The sequence below is a fragment of the Hylobates moloch genome, unplaced genomic scaffold (genome assembly GCF_009828535.3).
Source record: "Hylobates moloch isolate HMO894 unplaced genomic scaffold, HMol_V3 SCAFFOLD_9, whole genome shotgun sequence".
Lineage (NCBI taxonomy): Eukaryota > Metazoa > Chordata > Mammalia > Primates > Hylobatidae > Hylobates > Hylobates moloch.
Genome location: NW_026652284.1, coordinates 110,343,277 through 110,364,093, shown reverse-complemented (window position 1 = coordinate 110,364,093; position 20,817 = coordinate 110,343,277). Strand labels below are relative to the sequence as shown.

Here is a 20,817-nt window from a genome sequence, read left to right as displayed (position 1 = left end):
GCAGTGGGCCAGGAGATCATCCAACCTGACCCGCTCCCCTTCATTAATTCAGGAGCCAGGCTGATGCTGATGGTGCGAATCTGTACATGACCCTGGAGGTTCCCAAGGTAGCTTAGTGGAGGAGGCAGGCATGCGAAAACACATACGACAAAGTGATGAGGGCCTAGCTAGGATGGACCTCAGGACAGGTGACAGTGGGAGCAGGAAGGGGTGGGAGAGAGACCGCCTCTGTCTGCCAGCAGGTGCTGAATAAGCCCAGGAGGGCCTAGATGCTGTGAGCCATTGAGATGGGGCTGCCTTCAGGAAGTGGGGGAGGAGAGGCAGTGTGAGCCGAACAGCTCCTCCACTTAATGGTGGCCTGTAAGGACTGAGCAGAAACCCCATACTCAGAGTTTCAGGCCTAAGCATCTAGTTCTCTAATTTTAACACACAAGGGAACTGGGACCCCCCGGGGGGAAGCGTCTTGACCAAGAGGCACAGTCAGGACTGGAACCTAGGCCTCTAGCTCCTGAGCCTGGTTTTTGCTCATCGCTCCACAGCGCCACCATCTGCATCCACTGCTGTGTTTAGTAGTAAGGCTGTGAGAGCAGGAGGATGCTGAGGACTTTCCCTAGTTCAAAATGTACCTCTGCCCTTGACCTTCCTTCAGCAGGGGACCAGGCACTTAAATCCACAGTGAAAAAGAAGGCCCAACGTGGGAAAAGCGACAGCTTTGAAATCAACATAAACCATGCCAGAGACTAATCCTCTTTCTGTCTTTTCCCCCTCCTGGCACCAGCATCCTTTGATAAGAAGGTCGGAGAAGGACAGTGAGGGCCCCGTTGTGCAGAGGAGTTAAGGATGGGAAAGCCTTGGGTGGTAGGAGGAAGAAAAGCTCCATTCTTTCCTCATCTGCCTGATAGAGTCTCCTGTCACTGGCTCTGTCTGGCTGCTTTAAGCTCTTTGGAATTTTCATCCAGTGCTCACTCAACAAAGCCTATTGCATGGCAGGGCTGATGGAGCCCTGGCCCTGCTTCTCAGCACCGCATGACCTTGGGCAAATCACATCCCACTGCAGAACCAGAATTGTCTTTGATGAAGCTGGGCTACTATCACCTGCTTCCCTGGAATGTTTGGAGGATTGAGTGGGATAATGTGTATCAAAGCATCTAGCACAGTCTAGCAGAAAGCCTCTATATACATGTCCTTCTCCCATGGGACATAGTTACAGGTGGGTGAGAGCTGTATGATTTGTCCAGGGCTATCCTTCTGGCAGAGATGAGATCTGAATTTAATGCAGGGGGACAGTTTTTCAAGATGCTTTTGGGCCGGGCGCAGTGGCTCACACCTGTAGTCCCAGCACTTTGGGAGGCCGAGGTGGGTGGATCACCTGAGGTCAGGTGTTCAAGACCAGCCTGGCCAACATGGTGAAACCCCGTCTCTACTAAAAATACAAATATAGCTGGGCATGGTGGCTGGCACCTGTAATCCCAGCTACTCGGGAGGCTGAGGCAGGAGAATTGCTTGAACCTGGGAGGCAGAGGTTGCAATGAGCCAAAATTGTGCCATTGCACTCCAGCCTGAGTGACAAGAGGGAAACTCTGTCTCAAAAAAAAAAAAAAAAAAAAGATGCTTTTGAGCTCCTCAGGTGGCTTTATGAAAAATGAAACACTTTGCCATGTTAGTGGTTGGCACCTTTGAAAAAGGACAGTGGCAGGTTGAGAAGCAAGGACCTTGGAGCCAAGGAGATCTTTGATTCAGACCCGACTCCCTGACTGTGAAGTCTTTTGCACATTGCATAACCTCTCTTGGCATCTCAGTGTCTGTTTTCCAGCTTGTTGTGGCTCTTAGGTCAGAAGATGTCTGAATATGCCTGACATAGGGTCTAGCATCAGTGGGTGCTCAGTAATTTGAGGCCCTGGTCTACAGAGCCTCAGTGCTGGGACTCAGGGAGAGGAACGTGTAGACTAAGGGAAGTTTCTTTACCATCCCCAGCTTTGCTCAAAACTAGAGTTGAAGTAGAATGCAGAAGACGACGTGGAAGTGAAACTTGGGCAATAACTTCCTAAAATGTGTGCTTTGCTCCCCTGAACTCTGGTTTTGTGTATTGCCCTCTGCTTCTGGGACACCAGAGACCAACCGGTGTGTAGACAGATCAAACAGGCTTGCAAATGAAAGAATCAAATGGAGGTTTCTGTGTTTTCTGAAAAGTGGTATTTTACAGTCATTCCTAAACATGCCTTCATAACTCTCAAGTTGTCAGGTCTTGAGGGAGGAGTGAGATTCATCCTGCCATTCAACAACAGAACAGTCACTGAGTGAGCACCTCCTGTGTGCTAAGCCCTGTGATGGATCCACATGGGGAATGATAGTGTGCGCCCCACAGCCACCTCACACACGTCCCTGAGGCCTGAGCAGCTTGGAGAATGAAGGAGTTTGGGTTTATTTCTTTGGGTTAACTTAAACTCAGCCCTTCTAGGCCCATTCTTCTCACTCAGGAATTGGATAAGCTTTTCTGAGGGGTTTGGAATGGGATGGCAGGGGGAGTCACCAGAAACCATGAATGACAGGCCAGCAGGTTGATGGTGGCGAGTGGAGCAGGAGCTAGGGAGTGAGGTCACATTTCTGGACTATGTGTGCAGGCAGCTATGGACCTGGCAGAAAGCCCCTCTATTTATTTATTTATTTAGAGACAGAGTCTTGCTCTGTCACCCAGGCTGGAGTGCAGTGGCACGATCTTGGCTCACTGCAACCTCCACCTCCCGGGTTCAAGCAATTCTCCTGCCTCAGCCTCCCGAGTAGCTGTGACTACAGGCACCCGCAACCATACCTGGCTAATTTTTGTACTTTTATTAGAGATGGGGTTTCACCATTTTGGACAGGCCGATCTTGAACACCTGACCTCAGATGATCTGGCCGTCTTGGCCTCCTAAAGTGCTGGGATTACAGGCGTGAGCCACCATGCCTGGCCTGAAAGCCTCTCTTAACAGGGCTCCCATTAGGATCATGTCATGGGTTTCTGTGATTTTTTGGTCTCCTTTATGGCAATATTAACTTTGTTTTATGGAGCATGGAGCAGGTGTCCTGTACTTTTTGTTGTTGTTGTTGTTGTTTTTGGAGATGGAGTTTTGCTCTTGTTGCCCAGGCTGGAGTGCAATGCTGCAATCTCGGCTCAGCGCAACCTCCGCCTCCCAGGTTCAAGCAATTCTCCTGCCTTAGCCTCCCAAGTAGCTAGGATTATAGGCATGTGCCACCACGCCCAGCTAATTTTGTATTTTTGGTAGCAACAGGGTTTCACCATGTTGGGCAGGCTGGTCTCAAACTCCTGACCTCAGGCGATCCACCTGCCTCGGCCTCCCAAAGTGCTGGGATTACAGGTGTGAGCCACTGCACCCGGCCGTGTCATATACTTTGAATATTTTATTTCTTACTTTCATGGTAACTCTGTGAGGCAGGTAATATTATTCCCATTTTACAGATGAGGAAACTGAGAAAACCTGGAGGCTAATAAAAAGCAGAGCTGGAATTCAAACATACCAGGCCAGCTTCAGTGCCCACCTCCTGTTTTTACCCCCTCCTTTGGGTGAACCTCAAATGTAACTGGAAAAGTCTATGAATGGAGTTGTGTAGCCGAGAGCAGACACTGCTCCTGCTGGACCCTGCTGGGAGAGGGCGGTGGTTTTCTCAGTGGGCATCTCATAACGACGGGCATCTCAGCAGCCCTCAGGGCCAAGAACCACCTACTGCAAACTCGTCAGCCGAGGAAGCTCAGAATTTATAATTGCGGTTGTAAGTAGATTACTTGAGCTAATATGAGCAGTGAGGTTTTTGGTAAAGTTAGTGTGAAACTGACTCATACTAATAATCGACCTCTTGATGCATTTGGTGTTGCGATTTGTAGCGCTTTGCATTGTCTGTATACATGCATCCCCACAAGAAAAGATTTGGGGGAAAGAAAGGTCTTGAGACCTTACACTCTGGGGGATTGAATTTGAAAGGAAAATTTCAATGTTTGGATACTGGTCCGTGTAGACTTGAGCAAATAAGGTGCACATAGGATTTATACCTCTGCTTTCAAGTTCCCCCACCCATTTTCTATACGTGACCTTGCCAGCATACTCTATGCACGTGTTCCCTCTTCTGCAGGATTTCTTTAGTCTGCTCATACCTTGGGTGTGCTTACGCTTCCTGGATGGGAGGGTCCAGATGTATATATATCTAATTTGTGTTTTTAATAGAGACGGGGTTTTACCATGTTGGCCAGTCTGATCTTGAACTCCTGACCTCAGGTGATCCACCTGCCTCGGCCTCCCAAATAAATAAATAAATAAATAAATAAATATTTTATTTTATTTTATTTTTTGAGATGAGAGTCTTGCTACGTTGCTCAAGCTGGACTCACTCTCCTGGGTTCAAGGGATCCTCCCACTTCAGCCTCCCAGTTAGATGGGACTATAGGTGCACACCACTGTACCCGGCAAGCCAGATTCTTGTTTTTCTTTTTTTCTTTTGAGACAGAGTGTCGCTTTGTCACCCAAGCTGGAGTACAGTGGCGTGATCTTGGCTCACTGCAACCTCCGCTTCCTGGGTTCAAGTGATTCTCATACCTCAGCCTCCCAAGTAGCTGGAATCACAAGTGTGGACCACCATGCCCGGCTAATTTTTGTATTTTTAATAGAGACGGGATTTTACCATGTTGGCCAGGTGAGTCTCAAACTCTTGACCTCAAGTGATCTGCCTGCCTTGGCCTCCCAAAGTGCTGGGATTACAGGCGTGAGCTACTGCGCCCAGCCTGGAGTCATATTTTTAATGAGCATTCTAAGTGATTCTGATGCAGAGGTCCCTGTCACTGGGTTAGAGAAATACCTATTAAGGGTAATCTGCCCATTGTCATCTATTCTGAGTGTGTTGGGCGTGGGGTGGCTGGTGTGAGATGGAAAGGACAGTGGAGATCACCTAGTCCCATCTTTTCCAGCCTTTACATTTTTTTTTTTTTTTTTTTTTAAGAGATGAGGTCTCACTATGTTACCCAGGTTGGTCTTGAACTCTTGAGCTCAAGTGATCCTCCTGCTTCGGCCTCCCAAAGTGCTGGAATTACAGGTTCCCAGCTTTTAATTTTTAAGGCACAGATGGAGCTGTGAAAGAGGAAGCATCTCCCAGCTAGAGGTGACCCACCCGGGGACCCCATCACCCTAGATGCTGAGGAGGTCAGTATCTCACACAATTAACCTCTTGTTGGAATCTCGCTTTTGGGGCTCTGATTCCAGTTGAAGGTGGAAGACTGTTCAGAGGCAATGGAAGCCCAGAGAGGTGATGTGTGTTGTCCAGTGTCACACAGGAGTGTGACAATCATCTAGGCCACTCTTCATTTAAAGAAGGAGGGACCAGGCCAGGCACCTGAAAGCCCACTAAGGGACCCAGCAGTGAGGAGGGCAAGTTCTCTTGACCAGATAGCCTGTCCCTGGGAGGCGGGTTGGGAAGCCACAGGCCCTGCCCTGGCACCCACCAGCCTGGGTCCTGGTTTCCTGTTCTGATCCGAGCTGGGCTGATTTTCTGCTAGTTCCTAACAGACAGACACATGCCCCCGAGACCTAAAAGCACCAAAGGGGAAGAAACTCTGTTCAACAGAGTCACATCTTCATGGTGAAGTTCAGAAGTCAGCACAGTAGGCAAAAAAATAAAAAATAAAAAATTCTGTGAAGTTCAGAAGTCAGCACAGTAGGCAAAAAATAAAAAATAAAAAATTCCTGGCCAGCCACGGTGGCTCATGCCTGTAATCCCAGCACTTTGGGAGGCTGAGGCAGGCGGATCACGAGGTCAGGAATTTGAGAACAGCCTGACCAACATGGTGAAGCCTTGTCTCTACTAAAAATACAAAAATTAGCCGGGTGTGGTGGCACCTGCCTGTAATCCCAGATACTCGGGAGGCTGAGGCAGGAGAAATGCTTGAACTGGGGAGGCAGAGGTTGCAGTGAGCCGAGATTGTGCCACTGCCCTCCAGCCTGGGCAACAAAGCAAGACTCCATCTCAAAAAAAAAAATTCCTGACAATCTCCCAAGTTGCTCCTGAAGGTTAGTTTTCCATGTGCTGGTTTTGTGTGTGTGATGCCGTACAGGAACATCAGTGAGTCAATGCACAAAAGAAACTGCAGTAGACAATATACAATAAAGTACAATGCACAATATGCAAAAAATAGGAAACAGAGTGCTATAGCTCTTTTAGAATTTGTCCAGCAGGCGGCCGGGCGCGGTGGCTCACGCCTGTAATCCCAGCACTTTGGGAGGCTTAGGTGGGCGGATCACGAGGTCAGGAGATCGTAGACCATCCTGGCTAACATGGTGAAACCTCGTCTCTACTAAAAATACAAAAAAATTAGCCAGGCGTGATGGAGGGCGCCTGTAGTCCCAGCTAGGCGGGAGGTTGAGGCAGGAGAATGGCGTGAACCCAGGAGGCGGAGCTTGCAGTGAGCCGAGATCGCACCACTGCACTCCAGCCTGGGCGACAGAGTGAGACTCCGTCTCAAAAAAAAAAAAAAAAAAAAAAAATTTGTCCAGCAGGCTTTCTAGTTTTCCCACACTAAAAAACAAAAACAAAAAGCCCATAGAAACAAATACAAATAAATACAATAGGCAAAATACACTTTTATATTATTTAAGGTTTTTAAAATGGAAAAAGAAAAGCATTTGGCCCTTTGAGTATAGCTGAATTCGGCTCAGTGAAATGAGGGTGTGGCTGGGTGGCACACGCCTGCCGTCCCAGCTACTCAAGAGGCTCAGGTGGGAGGACTGATTGAGCCCAGGAGTTTGAGACCAACCTGGGCAACACAGGGAGACCCCTGTCTCTAAACAAAAAATAAAAAATAAAATGAGGGTACAGTGGAATCCCATTGTATGTTTGATGCACTGAGGGCATCTTTGGAATGTGCGACGTTGTCTTGATACCCAGTGGGGGTGTTACCTGTGTATGTGTGATTATCCCAGGGTCTCTCATGCTTGAGTGTGATAACCTTGGAGAGAGTTTCTGGATGTCTAGTTGTCTGCTGTGAGAGACAGAGTGGACAGAAGGAGACAGCCTTTCTTGACCTGGTGAGGCCAAAATAAATAAATAGATATATAAATAAAGCAGAGTCTCTTTGGTTACCGCAGCCCCTAGATTTAGGCCCCTTCTGACTTTGTCATTGTTCCTGCATGTCTTAAATCTGCAGTTGAAGGCCCCATCCAGGAGTTGATCTGAAAGGGCTTCGGCCTCCTGGGCCTTTGGATTTGATCCCATAGTCCTTGAGGCCCTGCCTGAGAGGACCTGTCTCAGAATAAATGAGGAATAAACGAGGTATGACCTTTGAACGTCCCCCACTGTCCCCCATGATCAGTGTGGTTGGAAAATGCTTCTCTCTAGATAAACTCATCATTGTCCCAACACCTTGGACACCTAAAACCAAAAGAAGAGCAACCTGATCTTTCGTTTTCCCTGATCATCCCCAAATAGCTGCTGGGTGAGGAGGGAGCATTTGATTCCACCTTGGAGCTTATTCTCGAATGCATTATGGAGCTCTCATTCAGCAGGGCAGAGCTGAAAAGGACCTGAGATTGTGCAGCTATGTGCAGAGACCAGAATGTTCCCTAAGAACTCACTCCAGAGAAAACCCAACAGGTGTCCCTGACCCTGCCCTGTGATGCCTGTGAAAGGTATCACCCCAGTGAACCCTTATCTCCCTAACACAACCTCTGACACCATTTTGGTGGTGGCCAACCAGGTCTTTGAGTAACCCTTCTGGGCAACTATTGCAATTGATGTCAAGAGCCATGAACATCTTCATAACCTTTGACCCAGGGAACCCACTTTGGGAATCTTTCCTAAGAAAAACAGTAAAAAATATGGACAAAATGTTGCATAAAGATTTTTAGCTCAGCTTTATGTTGTTGTTGTTAAGACAGGGTCTCACTGTGTCAACTAGGCTGGAGTGTAGTGGCACGATCATGACACAGCCTTGACCTCCAGGGTTCAAGTAATCCTCCCACCTCAGCCTCCCGAGTACCTCAGTTTTCAGTTCAATTGGGAACAGCATTGGTTCTCTAATTTGATTCCATAGGCTACTTCAGAATCCTCTGGAGTAACTACAGATACTCACATGGATTGGCAAGTGCCATCTCTAGAGGCAGAAGCTTGGACCACAGGTGCCTGCCACCACACCTGGCTCATTTTTTTATATTTAGTAGAGATGAAGTCTTGCTGTGTTGCCCACACTGGTCTTAAATTCGAGCTCAAGCCACCCTCCCCACTTGGTTTCCCAAAGTGTTGGGATTACAGGCGTGGGCCACCGCACCTGGCTAGCTCAGCTTTTTACAGTAACAGAATAAATTGGAAATAATCTAAGTGTCTGACAGTAACCACATACTTAAATCAGTCATGCTTTAGCCACATGGTGGAATATTACACAACCCCTCAAAGTCAGGGCCATGGAGGCAGCGAGGAGACTTAGAAAACCATCTGTCATCTATAGGAAACAAGACTTTGAGGAAATAGACCAAAATGGTGTCAGAGGTTGTGTTAGGGAGATAGGAATATGGAGATATTCTTTCCCTTTCTTTCGTTTGCACATTTTTTTGTAATGTGATTATGTTACTTTTATTGTAAGAAAACCTTCCCTTCTCCCCTTCTTTTTTCCTCTTCACTAAGATTCTCCTTTTCTTCTCTTCTGTTGCCCAGGTTGGAGTGCTGTGGTGTGATCACAGCTCACTGCAGCCTCGACCTCCCTGGCTCAGGTGGTCCTCCTGCCTCAGCCTCCTGAGCAGCTGGGACCACAGGTGCATCCCACTACATCTGATTAATTTTTTAATTATTTGTAGAGATGGGGTCTCCTTGTGTTACCCAGGCTAGTCTAGAACTTCTGGGCTGAAACAGTCCTCCTGCCTTGGCTTCCCAAAGTGCTGGAATTACAGATGTGAGCCACTGAGCTTGGCCTCTTTTCTTCTCTAAGAAACCTAGAATACTGCTGCTTTCAGGAAAACAGAGAAAACCAAAGTTTAGATGACCCTTCATAAAAGATGTACCACAAAAACAGTTCAATTAATAAAACTTAGGCCCAGGCATCCCTGAGGTGAAATACGGACAGGCCTGATTAAAGAAAAGGCAGCTAGCAATTCTTGAATATAACAGCCACCACAGACCATCTCCTAGGTCTATGCAGAAGACATCATTGTTGCCATTTTATAAATGAGGAAACCTGGGGTCAGAGGAAGGTCACAAGATTTTTCTAGAATCTCACCATTCCTTCCAGGCGAACCGCTGATGGGATTAAGGAATCTAGAGACATCCCCATACCAGTACCCATCTTCAGGTCCTTTAGAAATTATTTTCAGGGCCGGGTGTGGTGGCTTGCGCCTGTAATCCCAACACTTTTGGAGGTCGAGGCGGGCAGATCACTTGAGGTCAGGAGTTTGAGACCAGCCTGGCCAACATGGTGAAACCCCACCTCTACTAACAATACAAAAACTAGCCAGGCGTAGTGGCGCACGTGTAGTCCCAGCCACTCGTGAGGCTGAGGCAGGATAATTGCTTGAACCCAGGAGGCGGAGGTTGCAGTGAGCCAAGATTGCGCCATTGCACCCCAGCCTGGGTGACAGAGTGAGACTCAGTCTCAAAAAAAAAAAAAAAAAAAAAAAAAAAAAAAATTATTTTCAAGGAAAGGTAAGATGAATGAGAGCCACTGATGAACAGTTGCCAAGTGTTTTCTGTTTGGGGACTTTATGTAATTTCCAAAGCGAAATGAACTTTGGTTCAGGTGGTGGGAGCTGTGTTCAGTGTGTTCTCAATGGAAGGTGAGCGACCTTAATGGCTCCAAGCACCTGACCAATCTCTCTGCTCCTGCCTCCTGGTCGTCCAGGGAGCAAGGGTGCAGAGGGTGCGCCCAACTTCTCTTGGGGAGAGGGACCACTTTTCAGAACCCTCTTCCTGTGCTCTGTGGTGGGAGGCAGGGGCCGAAGAAAAGGATGCATCTGCCTCTGAGAAGCCCATACGGAGCAGACAGACGAAGGCACCCCAGCGGCTGGCTGAGCTATAACCGTTTATGGGATTGCAAATTTCCAGACAGACTCTTATGGTGTGTGATGCAGCCCACTTGTCATCTTTGCGTGTGTTTTGGAAGGGTTCGGATTCAATGCTCCTCAGCCATTTTTTAAAGGGAGGCACCAAATATGGAAAGTACCTGGTAGGTAGGTACCAAACATATGTTTGATGAATGAGTATATGAGTTAATTTTCTACTCTGGGTGGAAAATCATTTTTTTGGGAGGACAATTTTTTATTATTAGATTTTTTTTTCCTTTTAGAAACAGAGTCTTGCTCTGTTGTCCAGGTGCAATCATGGCTCACTACAGCCTCTAACTCCTGAGCTCCAGGGATCCTCCCACCTTGGCCTCCCAAAGGGCTGGGACTACAGGTTCTCTCCACTGTGCCTGGCTGATAATTTAAATTGACATCTTTATTTATTTATTATTTTATTTTGAGACAGAGTCTTGCTCTGTCACTGATGCTAGAGTGCAGTGGCACAATCTTGGCTCACGGCAACCTCAACCTCTTGGGTTTAAGTGATCCTAGTACCTCAGCCTCTGAGTAGCTGGGCCTATAGGCTTGAGCCACCACAGCTGGCTAATTTTTGTATTTTTAGTAGAGATGGCGTTTCACTGTGTTGGCCAGGCTAGTCTCGAACTCCTGGCCTCAAGTGATCTGCCCGCCTCAGCCTCCCAAAGTGCTGGGATTACAGACGTGAACCACTGCGCCTGGCCTAAATTGGCATCTTTAAAAATATTCATTTCATGCCCAGGATTTATCATTTTGATGTGTGTATGTAAGTATTTCTGTGATTAGATGCAAAAGGGGGACATGTCTTAGCATCTCAAATAGGCATTTATTGAATGTCCAGAAAAAACCCTAGGTTTGCTCATTGTCTTCCCCATCTCTATCCCTTACCCCACCTTTCTCTTGTCCTCACATCTGGACTCTCTGCTCCTCAGCACCTGGGAAAGGAAGTGATAAGTATAAGTCAGGTGCTGTGGCTGAAGGAGTGAAGAAGGAACCCAGCTACTTGCTGAGCTGGGCCCTGGGCCCACCAAGCTGAGTCATGCTGAGTCATGCAGGCTCCTTGTCCTTACAGTTTCGAGGGTCAGAGGAAGAAAATGAAGGACTAAAACACAAGGGGGACACGGTAACAGTAGAGGTTTCTGCTGGGTGTACCTCATCTCATTTAATCCTCAACAAAACCTTATGGGAGGCTGGGTGCAGTGGCTGATGCCTGTAATCCCAACACTTTGGGAGGCAGAGGCGGGAGGATCGCTTGAGCCCAAGAGTTCCAGAGCAGCCTGGGCAACATCAGGAAGCCCCCATCTCTACAAAAAAATAAAAATGTTATCTGGGCGTGGTAGCACTCACCAGTAGTCCCAGCTATTCGGGAGGCTGAAGTGGGAGGATTGCATGAGCCGGGAGGTCGAGGCTTCAGGGAGCCGTGTTCGTGCCACTGCACTCCATCCTGGGCAACAGAGTGAGACTCTGTCTCCAGCATATTAAAAATACAAAAGCACAAAACCTTGTGGGAGATTCCATCCAACTTAGCCAGTCGTTGGGGGTGCCCACCAGGCAGGAAGCAATTCTGGTAAAAGGTTTAGTTCTGGGAGGAGTTGGGGCCTGTGGCAGCTCCAAGGTTTTCATCACCTGAGGGTGTCAATTGCATCTGCTCCTTGGATGCGTGGCACACATGGGCCTCGCCTCTGCGTCGTGTCACTAGCCCTGCCATTTGCTCACTCTGTGTTGCTGGTGGGTCGTGTCACTTGTCTGAGCCTCCCTTCCCTTCCCTGTGGACAGGGATCCTGAGACGGGCCTGGTGGATGCAGTTCAGCATGTTTGTTGCAGGCCCTGGTGTGCTGCGGGCCCTGGTGACTAAGGTTGGCTCCTCCCCACTGGCCATACCTGGAGGGTGCTGTCACCTTGCTGCTCTCTCAGAGGAGTGTGGCTGCCTACTCGGCAGCAGCTGGGGTCTCTTCTAGTCTGTCCCTGCTCCTCTGCCCCTCCTGCCTCCCACCTCCCACCCCCCCCCACCACGTTATTCTCAGAGCATGGGACAATTCCTCTGTTAGGGTGAATAATTGAGCGTTAACTCTAGGAACAGACGGCTATGAATAGATGTGAGGGAAGAAAGCGTTTTGCCAAGTTTGAGCTGAGCTGAGGATTGTCGGCGCTGAATTAAAGATGAGCTTCCTGGCTCTCTGTTCTACTTAGCATTGATCAAGCACCATGTCTTGAATTTTCAAAAAAAGAAGAAGGAGAAGAAAAAAGTCAGAAAGGGGTTTATATATTTCACTTGAGGTCAGGAGTTCGAGACCACCTTGGCCAACATGGCGAAACCCCGTCTCTACTAAAAATCCAGAAATTAGCCAGGTGGGGTGGCACATGCCTGTAATCCCAGATACTTGGGAGGCTGAGGCACGAGAATTACTTGAAGCTGGGAGGCAGAGGTTGCAGTGAGCTGAGATCATGCCACTGCACTCCACCCTGGACGACAGAGCAAGAATTCATCTAAAAAAAAAAAAAAAAAAAGAGATGAGTTTCCTTAAGACATTGCAAAGCCAACAACCCCCCGGGGAGCCAGATTAAAGCACCAATGGGAAATTTTGTCAGCAGTGCTTAATCAAAGGCATTGATTGTTTTCTGGGCCCCACTGGTTCCTGTCCCATTTTTGTCCTTAATTGTGGAAACTTGTTCATTAGGGTTTCATTAAGGCTGGCCCTGGCTATTATCCCTCCTTTGCTCTCTTTGATCTCTGCAAAGTCATCCACTTCCTTGTGGAATCCTCAGGGTTCCTCAACATCTTTGCCACTCATGTTCAAATTCAGACCAGACCGCCATATATTTCATAACAGGGTCCTCCTCTGTACCCGGGTACCTACTTGGAAGGACCTAGTGTGTGAGAAGCTGTTATTGGGAGGGACCTTAGCCAGTATCTGGTGCAGTGGCCAGATGTGGACACTGAGGTCCTGAGACGAGCTGACAGTGCTCTGGAAGGGGCAGCCTCCGTTTCTGCGGTGTTTTTTTTGAGACGGAGTCTCGCTCTGTCACCAGGCTGGAGTGCAGTGGAGCGATCTCAGCTCACTGCAACCTCTGCCTCCCGAGTTCAGATGATTCTCTTGCCTCAGCCCCCTGAGTAGCTGGGACTACAGGCGTGCACTATCACGCCCAGCTAATTTTTGTACTTTTATTAGAAACAGGGTTTCACCATGTTGGCCAGGATGGTCTCGATCTTTTGACCTCATGATCCGCCCTCCTCACCCTTCCAAAGTGCTGTGATTACAGGCGTGAGCCACTGCGCCTGGCCTGTTTCTGAGCTTCTTTAGGTGCCTCTTGTAATTTGAGCACAGTTTCTTCCTCCAAAGGCTGTCCCCAAGGAACCTGCAAATCCACAGGATTTTTAAATGCAGTCTTGACAGGCTATGTGACAACCTAGTGGCAGGAGGGGGGGGGAACCCACATTAGCTGCATCGTGATTCTCTGGCTCTGTCCAGAGGAACTTAGCACGTATCTCCCACCAGGGACCAATTAATTCTGCAGGAAGTTATGGTTTACATTTTCCCCTGGAAGCTCAGGCCCTGCACACATTTATGTGCCTTGGCCCTCAGAGCATCCTCCTGTGAGTTTTGTTTAATCACAGTCATGACTGAAAATGCACAGCATTTTCCTGTGATTTTATTAGCTAGTCCTTACCCACATTTCATCTGCTTTCTCTTAAACACTTTTTTGGGTCTGTGTTTATAGACCCTGAATAAACACAAATCCTTGACTTTAATTAGGAAGCCAGCAATGGCCAAAAAAGGAGGCTCATTCTGTCTGTTACTCTTCTGTGGATATTGAAAGGACAGTGAATGAGGACAGGGTATCCTGCAGTAGATAATAGAGTGGTCTTGGGGTGAAGGATTGTGTGGTGTCTCCTCGCCCCCAATAGACCATGTTCCCTGGGTCAGCTTAAGTGACATCTTGAATAGATCACTTGGTGTTCCCTCTGCCTCCTTCCCTCCCTCCCCCTTCCTTCCTTCCTTCCTTTCTTCCTTCCTTCCTTCCCTCCCTCCCTCCCTCCCTCCCTACTTTGTTTCTTCCTGCCTTCCATCCTTCCTTCCTTCCTTCCTTCACAAAGGCATACCGGCTTTTCATAACACCATTTCATGATGGTATCTTAGAGGGCAGTGATTTTTGCTGTGTTCACACTGGTATCTCTGCACTTAGAATAGAACATACTCTAGGTGTTCAGTAAATATTTGTTTAATGAATAAGTGAGTATCTGCCATTCCATCGTTAGGAATCCTCTTCTTTCTTTTAATCCCAGGCTTCTATCTTCAGGGTATCTGAAAAAAATACCCCGGAAGGAGGGTACAGAATACATTAGATCCCAAACAGTAAGTTGGTCACAGGAAGAGAGATGGAATTCTGCGGGCTTGTGGGGGAGGGAGGGCTCAAAGCTGTCTGAGATGTAGAGAGTTGGTTAGGAAATTGGTCTGAAGACAGTGAGTGTAGAGACCCAGCTAGTTTACTAGCAGTAATATTGTGGGCAAGTCCCCCAAGCTCTCTGAGATAAATGTCCTAATCCACAAATGAGGAGGGAATGATAAAGCCAGAGTCTTACCTTGAGTCTCCCCTGCCCTTTCCCACTTGGCTTCTGTTTCCCCACGGCCCCTCAGTCCTCCTGGGTCTTCCCACTGGCACTTCCTCAGGACATCCGTTCTGCTTCACTGTGTGCCAGGCACTGTACTAGGCTCAGAGGATGCAGTGGTGGATGGGGTAGATGAGTCCCTTTTGCATCTAAACCAGGAAGTTTAGATAGAAAGAGACCCAGTGCTGATACAGGGAGCTTGTGATATAGGGAAGTCTGGGCTGCCGTGGCCTGTGGGGTGTGAGGTGGGGGTTGGGGGACATTGATCCCAGCCTGAGAGGTTAAGGAGGGCTTCCCATAGGAAGTGGCAACCAATCGGCTAGCGGCTGTGTTTAATTACTCTTTAGATTCTTAGCTCTAAGCAAAGTGCCTTGGTGTTCAATGAATGAATGAAGGAGTGGATGCCTGTAAAAGTGTCTTATAAACTGGAGTGTGCAGTGCAAATGGTAAGCGCTGGTATTATGATTGTGGAGGGTAGAGCAGGGGCACCTAAAACAGGGTTCATCTCCCAGTTTCCTGAGGACCAGCTGCTGACCAAGAGCTAAGGTCTGGCCAAGAGCACAGCCAACTGGCATGTTGGGGTCAGCCTCTGTGTCTTGTCTTCCATCCAGGGAAGCAGATTGCCATCTACCATGTTGACATCTTTAGCCTACCCGGTAGCCCGCAGCCCTTCCTAAAAGGACCTAGGTTTGCATATCCAGGCCTAGTCCTCTGGACCACGGTCCTAGGGCTGGTGGCTGACTAAGGAGGTAACTGACTGGGAGGAAGTGTGTGTGTGTGTATGTGTGTGTGTTTAGAAATGTGTGATGCCCAGCAAATGCTAAAAAACATCTGGAATGCATATTCACATCACTAACCTCTAACCCTCTGTGACAGTTGCCATCCCCAGTGAAGCCTTCTCTATTGTCCTCTCCTCCAGCTTACTGAGCTTGTGGTCAGGGGTGGCAACTCATTCATCTTTGTAACTCCAGTGCCCAGCATGAGGCCAGGCTCATCTGGGTCTTAGGACAGTTTGCTGAATGAATGAACAAGCTTCAGATAATGTTATTCACAATGTAGCTGATGCTGAATGGCTTCTAGGGTAGGGGAAGAGGGATGTTTCTGGAAATGACCTTTTGCTACTAGTTTAGATGTTTTGCAATAGCAGATGCTTGAAATTCTGCTTCACACTTGTTCTCTGTGGTGAGAGATGAAGAAACACTTCCTTTGTTCACACTTGGCTCTGGGGCTGTGTAGACATGCAGAGGCCTCTCCCTCACTTCCGCCACCCTGGGAGCCTGAGTGTGATGGCACTCAGGGATCTACCTTTACTTAATTCTGCAGCTTGGTGGGTTGGTAGGTCTCATGGGTAGTTTTTATATTTTGGGGTGCTCAGCATTCCACCCACCTTCCTGGTTGGGGGAACCCTCAGTATGTAAGTCTTGGAGGGAGGCAGAGCCTCTTCTGCCAGTATGGAAGCTGAGGTGGACCAGATATTCTTTCTTGCAGCCTGTGGCCTCAGCTTGGCCACATGACCACTGCCACCCTCTGCTCTGACCCTGGGCTGAGGACTGCACAGATGCAGGGGCAGGAAGAGGTTGTCTAGAGTCGAGGCCCAGTAGGAGTGGCAGTGTCTGCAGCAGACGTCCTGTGATGTGGCCTAGGCCACATTTTCCCCCTGCACATTATCCGTGGTCCTTTGTCTGAGCGTGGCTGTGCACTTTGCCTGTTGATTCTGGGAGTTTCTCATATCTTCAAATCAAAATCCTCTTTTCCATAAAATAGTCATAGCTGCTTTCTGTTGTCGATGTTCCGTAGCTCTGACTGGTGTGTACTGCCAGGCTGTAGCAAGGTGCCCTGTGCCTGCTGTGGGCCTTGGTGACATGGTGAGACGGGGAGCTTGGGTGTCTCTCTGCACCTGCCTCCCATTCTGGGAGGTAGACAGCCCCCCAGCCTGATGCCGTGCCTTGAACACCCAGGCTTCTGCGGTTCAGTTCCATAGAGGTGAACCCATTTTCTGTGTGGCAGGCACTGTGCTAAGCACAGGCATACAAAGATAAAGAAACCTGTATCAGCTTCCAGGGCTGCTTTACACATCTCACAAACTGGGGACTCAACAGACACCTACTGTCTGAGAGCTGTTCTGGGGACTGGCAGTCCAAGGCGAAGGTGCGGTAGGGTTGGTTCCCTCTTGGAGATGTGTGGGAGAGTCCGTTCCATGCCACCCCCTGCCCCAGCTTCTGGAGTTTTGGGGCAGTCTTTGGCGTACCTTGGCTTGTAGGTGTGACACCGTGTGCTCGTGTGCACGTGGCCTTCTCCCTGTGTGTGTGTGTCTGTGTCTTCATGTGGTTATCACCTTATTAGGGCCCACCCCACTCCTCTATGATCTCATGCTAACTCATTATACCTGCAAAGATCCTAAATCCAAATAAGGTTACATTCTTTGACATTAGGGGTCAAGACTTCAGTGTATGAATTTTGGGGGACACAATTCAGTATATAACCAAGCAGTAATTCTGGACTTTAAGGAGCTTACAGTCCAGAGGTGGAGAGAGACACACAATTGGATGATGGCGTCCAGATGGTGGGAGAAATGAGGGAGGTAGGCAGAGGTGCTGTGGTGGCACAAGGACTCCTTTTTTTTTTTTTGAGACAGGGTCTGGTTTTGTCACCCAGGCTAGAGTGCAGTGGTGCGGTCTCAGCTCACTGCAACCTCCACTTCTTGGGTTCAAGTGCTTCTCCCACCTCAGCCTCATGAGTAGCTGGGACTACAGGTGTGAACCACCACGTCCGGCTAATTTTTTTTTTTTTTTTGAGAGAGAGAGTTTCGCTCTGTCGCCCAAGCTGGAGTGCAGTGGCGTGATCTTGGCTCACTGCAACCTCCACCTCCTGGGTTCCAGAGATTCTCCTGCCTTAGCCTCCCAAGTAGCTGGGACTACAGGTGCCTGCCACCACACCTGACTAATTTTTGTATTTTTAGTAGAGACCGGGTTTCCCGGTGTTGTCCAGTCTGGTCTTGAACTCCTGACCTCAAGTGATCTGCCTGCCTTGGCCTCCCAAAGTGCTGGGATTACAGGTGTGAGCCACTGTGTTCAGCCAGAGTTCTTTTTTGTTTTTTTTTCAGGCAAAGTCTTAGTCTGTCACCCAGGCTGGAGTATAGTGGTGTGATCTCGGCTGTCTGCAACCTCTGCCTCCTGGGTTCAAGTGATTCTCCTGCCTCAGCCTCCCAAGTAGCTGGGATTACAGGCACGTATCACCACACCTGGCTAATTTTTTATTTTCAGTAGGCACGGGGTTTCACTATGTTTGCCAGGCTGGTCTCGAACTCCTGACCTCAAGCGATCCGCCTGCCTTGGCCTCCCAACGTGCTGGGATTACAGGCGTGAGCCACTGCGCCCGGTGGGGAAGATGTTGAGTTCTGTAATGAATGAGATGAACGAGAGGGTGCTTGCAACCATGGTTACCCTGCTGACCCCAGCCTTGCCCATCCACAGTAGGCCCCACCTTTGTTTTGTGGAATTTAAAGGCAGCCAGGAAATGCTGTGCTACCAGAGAGGAAAGGTTGCTCTTCCTTCTTGCCATGTATTCCTTTCTTCCCTGGCTGCCAGGAAGCTCAGAGCCGAATTTGCGCTTAGTCACAGCAGCTGTCACCAGCCCGCAGGTTCAGGCCATTTGCTTAGTCATGGTTCCCACTATCATATTTTCTTCTGTTTGTAATCCTCACGTGTTCTTTTCTTGTTGTAAGCAATCTCAGCTGTCTCTTGGAAAGAGGCAAGGTATAATAAACACATACATGATAAAGAAAGGTAGAGATATGAACAATGGGTGATCAGGGCTCTGGAGCTCTGCCCTCTTCCAAAAGTATTGGTCTGAGTTAAATACTTCTCTGGAAAGACTGGCTGATCTTGGAGATTAGGGATTTTAGGCTCTTGGAAAACAGGGTCTGTGTGTCCTTCATCTCAGGGTCTCCAGCATTTATCACAGTGCCTCACAGTGTTCATTAAAGAGCAATGAAAAACAGTGAACTAATAATAATGATGGCTGAAACTCTGTTATCTTTCTGAGTGCTGTTCCAAGAGGGGGTGGCAGTAGGGTCATTTCTTGCTCTGACAAGTGGGCAGGGTCCTGAGGGGACATTTTCCCCTCTTCCAATTCATTTTCAGATTGTATCAGATTTTTAAAAAATGTTTTTGTCTTATTTTTTATTTTTATTTTTTGAGGCAGGGTCTTAATTTGTTGCCCAGGCTGGAGTGCCTTGACTGCCTGAACTCAAGCAATCCTCCTGCCTCAGCCCTCCGAATAGCTGGGACCACAGGCATGCATCACCACACCTATCCAATTTTTCTATTATTTGTAGATACAGAGTCTCACTATGTTGCCCAGGCTGGTCTCAAACTCCTTGGCTTAAGCACTCTGCGTGCCTCAGCCAGGCCTCCCAAAGTGCTGGGATTACAGGCGTGAACCACTGTGCTCAGCCTAAAAAGTGTTACTCGGATCATACCATACCTCTGCTTAAAACCCTTAATAGCTTCCTGTTGTCTCTTTTTTTTTTTTTTTGAGACTCTGCTGTTGCCCAGGCTGGAGTGCAGTGGCGCAATCTCAGCTCAGTGCAGTCTCCGCCTCCCAGGTTCAAGCGATTCTCCTGCCTTAGCCTCCCAAGTAGCTGAGACTAAAGGGGTGTGCCACCACACCCAGCTAATTTTTGTATTTTTTGGTAGAGACAAGGTTTCACCATGTTGGCTAGGTTGGTTTTGAACTCCTGGCCTCAAGTGATCTGCCTGCCTCGGCCTCCCAAAGTGCTGGGATTACAGGCATGAGCCACCGTGCCTGGCCAGAAATTTATTTCTTACAGTTCTGGAGGCTGAGAAGTACCAGGTGGAGGGGCTGCGTCTGGTGAGTCTTTTTGCTGGTGGGGACTCTCTGCAGAGTCCCGAGGCTGTGCAGGGCATCACATGGTGAGGGGGCTGAGCTTGCTCACATTGGTAGCTCAGGTCTCTCTTCCTCTTCCTATACAGCCACCAGTTCTCCTCCCATGATAACCCATTAATCCATTAACTCACCAACCCATAATCCATGAATGGATTAATCCATTCACGAGGGCAGAGTCCTCATGATCCAATCACCTCATAAAAGCCCTGCCTCTCAATACAGCCACATTGGGGATTATGTTTCAATATGAGTTTTGGAGAAGACTTTCAAATGTCCATTCTATTCAGCCAGTATTTATTGAGCACATACTTAGTGCCAGGCAGGCACTGTGTTAGGGCCTAGAGATACAATGGAGAACAAAAGACACAGTATTTTCCCTCCTGGAGTTTTCATTTCAACTCCTCAGCCTGTTGTACCTTTTTTTTTTTTTTTTTTTCCGAGACAGAGTCTTGCTCTATTGCCCAGGCTGGAGTGCAGTGGCATGATCTCGGCTCACTGCAACCTCCACCTCCCGGGCTCAAGCGATTGTTCTGCCTCAGCCTCCCGAGTAGCTGGGATTACAGGTGCCTGCCACTGCACCTGGCTAATTTTTTGTCTTTTTAGTAGAGATGGGGTTTTGCCATGTTGGCCAGGCTGGTCTTGAACTCTTGATCTCAAGTGATCTGCTCACCTCGGCCCTCAAAAGTGCTAGGATTATAGGTGTGAGCCACCGTGCCTGGCCTTGCTGTACCTTTAAACCATGTCTTGGCTGGGCACAGTGGCTTGCAACTGTAATCCTAGCACCTTGGGAGGCTGACCTGGGAGGACTGCTTGAGGCTATGAGTTCAAGACAAGCCTGGGCAACATAGTGAGACCCTGTCTCTAAAAAAATAAAAAGGAAATTAGCTAGGTGTAGTGGCACGTACCTGTAGTCCCAGCTACTTGGGAGGCTGAGGCAGGAGGATCGCTTGAGCCTGGGAGGTGGAGGCTGCAGGGAGCCGTGATCCTGCCACTACACTCTAGCCTGACAGAGTGAAACCCTGTCTTGGGGAAGAAAAAAAATACACACACACACACACACACACGCATACACACACACACTGTATTGTTCTTTACCTATTATTTGCTCAGCAGCATGAAATATTATACATATTATGTATATACCAGTCATTTACTGAACACCTATTATGTGTTATAGATGAAACATACTTTATCTAGATCTATAAAGCATGCATATATATGTGTGTGTTAAGACTACATAAA

General features: G+C 48.4%; 1 protein-coding gene and 1 non-coding gene across 5 annotated transcripts in view; both read left to right on the top strand.

Moving 5' to 3' along the window:
• Positions 1 to 20,817, top strand: part of CYRIB (CYFIP related Rac1 interactor B) — a 175,407-nt gene that overhangs the window by 6,112 nt on the left and 148,478 nt on the right. The window lies entirely within an intron of this gene.
• On the top strand, positions 6,182 to 6,243 carry LOC116813983 (U7 small nuclear RNA). Its single transcript, XR_004371092.1, has one exon. It is a non-coding gene; the product is annotated as a U7 small nuclear RNA (small nuclear RNA).